Genomic DNA, 5,643 nt, shown 5'->3' with positions numbered 1-5,643 from the left:
CACTTGTGTTTGTGTTTCGTTTTCTTGTTTTTGTTGTTGTTGCTCATTTTGTTTTGCTTTGTTGTTACTCCAGTTTGTTTTGGGTTGTGTTGTGTATGTGTTCAGTTGCTTTTGCAATGGTTTCTGCTTTGCATCATCATATATGGTGGTGGTGGGGAGTGAATCTCAGGGAACACATACCACAATAAGTGAACATTTGAATTTGCAAGTAGTCTCTGATTCCCAGTGCCCCATTCCCTACTTTATTTGAATTTCAAAAACTATAAGTTAGGCTTGGTGGCTCAGCCTGTAATCCCATGCTTTGGGAGGCTGACATGAGTGGATCGCCTGAGCCCACAGGTTCGAGACCCACCTGGGCAACTTGGCGAGACCTCATCTCTATAATAAACCAAAAAATTAGCTGGGCGTGGTAGCGCATGCCTGTAGTTCTGGCGACTTGGAAGGCTGAGGTGGAAAAATTGCCAGAGTTCAGCAGGTCAAGGCTGTGGTGGCTGGGAGTGGCCACTGCACTCTAGTCTGGGTGAGAGTGAGACTCTAACTCAAAAAAAACCAAAAAAACAAACAAACTATAAGAGACAGTAAAGCTTCCCATCCATGATTCTGTTTCAAAATAGAACAAATCCAGAGCCCAGATCAGGGAAGAATAAATTACTGAGCAAACATCAGAAGGGAAAGCATCTCCCACTGACAACGAATAACAGAAATAAAGAGAAAAGCAAGAAATCTGTCACAAATAAGGAAAAATCAAAGGAAGGCCTCAGGCAAATTCAAGTGTACCAAAGACAAAACTTCTGAAAAATCACACCTTGGTGCCCAAACAATGGAAGTCACCAACAACTGTCACCAGAATACCACAGGGATTAGAGAATGAATGGAAAGAGTGAATAAGACTCAAGGAAGACAAGATGCAACACTGAAAGAACTTGTAACAGAGATTTTGACAATAAAAAATTTCATCCAGGAAATAAATAACAAGATGACAAGCATGGAAAGCAGAATTAATCTAGCTGAAGAAAGAATCTCATAACTCGAAGACCAGAACATGGAATTAACCTCATCTGTAAAAAACATAGAAAGAAGACTCAGAAAGAAAGAACAAAGCCTACAAGAGATGTGTGATTATATCAAGAACCCAAACCTACACCTGATTGGTATCCCAGAAAAAGAAAAGAAAAACGGAGAACAGCTTGGAGTAAGTATTCCAGGAGGTAATCCAAGAAAACTTCCCTCATCTCACCAGAGATGTGATCAGCCAAGCACAAGAGATACAGAGAATCCCCAGAAGACATCAAAAGAGAAGATTAACCCTTAGACACAGTAATTTGCCTACACAAATTAGGTACAAAAGAAAAAATTCTAAAGGCAGCAAGAGAGAAAGGTCAGACTAACTACCAGGGAAAGCCAATCAGAATAGCAGCAGAACTATTGGCAGAAATACTACAAGCAAGAAGGAACTGAAGTCCTATATTCAAAGTTCTCAAAGAGGAACAATTTCAACCAAGAATTTCCTATCCAGTCAAACTCAGCTTCACCAGTGATGGAGAATTAAAATCCTTCCCAGATATCCAATCCCTAAGAGATTATGCAGCTTCCATACCAGCTCTACGGGAGACACTTAAAAAGATATTAAGCAAGGAAGAAAGAAAAAAAAAAGAAGGTCACACACTTCCCAAGAGAAAAGCAGAGCACAGAATCAACAGGGAATACAGCACAACAGGAAACTAGAAAATACACACATACATTTACACAAAAGCCAAAGAAAACAAGCAAAGGAAAAAATTTATAAGAACCTCATGACAGGGATAAACAACCACATTTCAATAATAAACCTGAATGTGAATAGACTAAATGCACCACTGAAAAGACACAGAATGGCAAACTGGATAGGAAACCATAATCCAATTATTTGCTGCATCCAAGAGACTAATCTCACTACAAGAGAACACAGAGTCAAAGTTAAAGGACGAAAAATGAGTTTCCAGGCAAATGGATCACAAAAAAAGGCAGGAGTTGTGATCTTAATATCAGACAAAACAAACTTTAAGCTATCAAAAATTTGAAAGGATGTAAAAGGACACTACCTAATGATATAAGGGTCAATACATCAGCAAGAAATATCCATCCTAAACAAGTATGCACCCAACACAGGAGCACCAGCATTTATAAAGCAGCTACTAAATAAACTTAAAAAAGATACTGACTCTAACACTATTATAGCAGGGGACGTGAATACACCACTGATAGCCCTAGACAGATCATCAAGGCAAAAAATCAACAAGGAGATCCAGAACCTAAACTTGACACTTGAACAAATGGACTTAATAGATACCTACAGATTATTCCAATAACTACAGGATATACATTCTATTCATCACCACATGGAACATACTCCAAGATCAATCACATCCTTGGCCATAAATCAAGCATAAACAAATTCCATAAGATTAAAATCTTGTTATACACATTCTCAGACCACAGTGGAATAAAAATAAATATCAGCACCAACAACATTTCCCCAAAGCCAACAAAGACATGGACACTAAACAGCATGATGCTGAACAACTACTGGGTCAACACTGAAATCAAAGCAGAAATTGAAAGATTCCTGGAAACAAATTAAAATGAAGAGATATCTTACCAAAACCTCTGGGATTTCTTGAAAACAGTTCTAAGAGGGTAATTTATATCTCTACAAGCACACATCAAGAAAACAGAAAGATCAGAATGTGAGAGCCTAACAAATCACCTAAGGCACTTGGAAAGAGACAACAACCAAAACTCCAACATTAGAGGAGGAATCCAAATAACCAAAATAAGAGCCCAAATACCAGACATAGCAGACAAAAATATCATAGAAACTATCAACCAAACAAAAAGCTGGTTCTTTGAAAGAATTAACAAGAGAAAAAGACAGAAAAAGTCCAAATAAACACAATCAGAAATACAAAAGATCAAATCACAACTGACTCCAAAGAAATACAAAAGATTATCAGAGATTACTATGTACATCTGTAAGGAAAAAACATGATAACCTAAATGAAATGGAGGACTTTCTGACATCACACAACCTCTCCAGGTTGAAACAAGAAGACATTGAGACACTAAATAGACCAATGACAACCCAGGAAATTGACTCTGTCTTATGAAAACTACCTACAAAAAACGTCCTGGACTGGATGACTTTCAAAGAATTCTACAAAACGTACAAGGAAGAGCTGATACCAATCCTATTGAAAGTATTCCAGGCAATTGACAAAGATGAAATTCTCCCCAAATCATTTTACAAAACTAACATCACACTGATACCCAAAGCAGGTAAAGATCCAACAAAAAAACAAGAGAACTACAAGCCAATATCCCTTATGAACATAGATGCAAAAATCCTCAGCAAGATTCTAGCAAATCGGATCCAAAAACATATCTCAAAAACATCCACCATGACCAAGTAGGCTTCATCCTCAGGATGAAGGGCTGGTTCAACATTCGCAAGACTATCAGTGTCATTAAATACATCAACAAGAACCACATAATGATCTCATTCGATGCAAAAAATGCTTTTGATAAAGTCCAGTATCGCTTCTTGATAAAAATCCTCAAACACCTAGATACAGAAGGAATATACTTCAAAATAGTAAGTGCCATCTACAATAAGACCACAGCTAACATATTGCTAAATGGACAGAAACTAGAAACATTTCCCCTGAAAGCTGGAACACAAGTCTGCCCACTCTCACCCCTCTTGTTCAGCATTGTGTTGGAAGTCCTAACTCAGGCAGTAAGACAAGAGAAGGAAATCAGGGGTATCCAAATACAAAAAGAGGAAGTCAAGTTATTCCTTTTTGCTGATGATATGATCCCATACCTTGAAAATCCAAAAGAATCTGTCAAAAACTTGCTTGCACTGATAAAAGACTTTGGCAAAGTATCAGGGTACAAAATAAACATGCAAAAGACAGTTGCATTCCTATACACCAACAATAAGCAGACAGAGACCCAAATAAAAAGCACAATCCCATTCACAATAGCCATCAAAAAAAAAAAAGAAATACCCCAGCATCTTCCTAACCAGAGAAGTGAAAGACCATTATGCTGAGAACTACAAAACCCTACTCAAAGAAATCCAAGAAGACACAAACAAATGGAAAAATATTTCATGCTCATGGATAGGAAGAATTAACATTGTTTAAATGTCCATCCTACTGAAGGCAACCTACAGATTCAATGCAATACTCATTAAGTTACCAACATCATTTTTCTCAGACCTGGAAATGATAATACAGAAATTCATATGGAAACATAAACGACCACGAATAGCCAAAACAATCCTTAGCAAAAGAAAGGAAGCAGGAGGTATCACACTTCCAGATTTCATACTTTACTATAAGGCTACAGTAATCAAAACATTCTGGTATTGGTAAAAGAACAGGCACATAGACCAGTGGAACAAGATAGAGATTCTGGAAGCAAAACCTGAATTCCTCAACCAACTCATCTTTGACAAAGCCTCCAACAACAACCACGGGGGAGAGGAGAACCTATTCAGTATATGATGCTGGGAACACTGGCTGACCACATGCAGAAGATTCAAACAGGACCCCTACATATCATCATACACAAAAATTAACCCTAAATGGATCAAAAACCTGAACTTAAAACTTCAAACTATAAGAATCTTAGAAAATGGAAATTGGAACTGGCAACTAATTCCTGTTCAGAAGCCTAAAGGCCAATGCCTTAAGAAATAAGATAGACAAGTGGGACTTCATCAAACTAATGAGCTCCTGAAAGCAAAAGAAACCATGAAGAGAGCAGGGAAGAAGGAAAAAAATATATGCTAATTGTATATCTGACAAAGGCCTAACATTTAGGATCAACAAGGAACTCGAATGTGCCGAAAGGAAAAAAACAAACAGCCCCATTAAAAAGTGGGCCAAAGCCATAAATAGACACTTCTCAAAAGAAGATATATGGACAGACACAGACACATGAAAAAGTGGTCAGCCTCACTCATCATCAGAAAAATACAAATCAAAACCACATTGAGACATCACCTAACCCCAGTAAGAACGGCCATCATTAAAAAACAAACAACATGCGCTGGCAAGGACACGGAGAAAAAGGAATGCTTCTACACTGCTGGTGGGAATGCAAACTAGTGCAACCTCTCTGGAAGACAGTGTGGCAATTTCTGAAAGAACTAGAAATAAACCTTCCATATGACCCAGCAATTCCCCTATTGGGAATTCAAATCATTCTACAAAAAAGATACCTGCACACGTATGTTTGTTACAGCCCTATTCACAATAGCAAAAGCATGGAACCAAAAATACTGCCCATCAAAACCGGACTGGATACAAAAAAAATGTGGTACGTATACACAAAGGAATATTGTGCAGCCATAAAGAAGAACAAACATATGGACTTCACAGCAACTTGGATGGAGTTAGAGTGGATCATACTCAGTGATCTATCGCAGAAACAAAGAACAGAGTACCATATATTCTCACTCATAAGCGGACTTTGAACAATTATAATACTATAAGAAAGGGATTGGCAGTAGTGGGAGACTGTCAGGGGAGGTAGGTGAGATTGGCAGTTGAGGGAAACTGCTAGGGGAGGGAGGGGCTTACCTCATCAACAAGG

This window comes from Carlito syrichta, unplaced genomic scaffold (genome assembly GCF_000164805.1).
Source record: "Carlito syrichta isolate Samal-C Ts95f unplaced genomic scaffold, Tarsius_syrichta-2.0.1 Scaffold254057, whole genome shotgun sequence".
Lineage (NCBI taxonomy): Eukaryota > Metazoa > Chordata > Mammalia > Primates > Tarsiidae > Carlito > Carlito syrichta.
Note: the sequence above shows the minus strand (reverse complement) of the source record.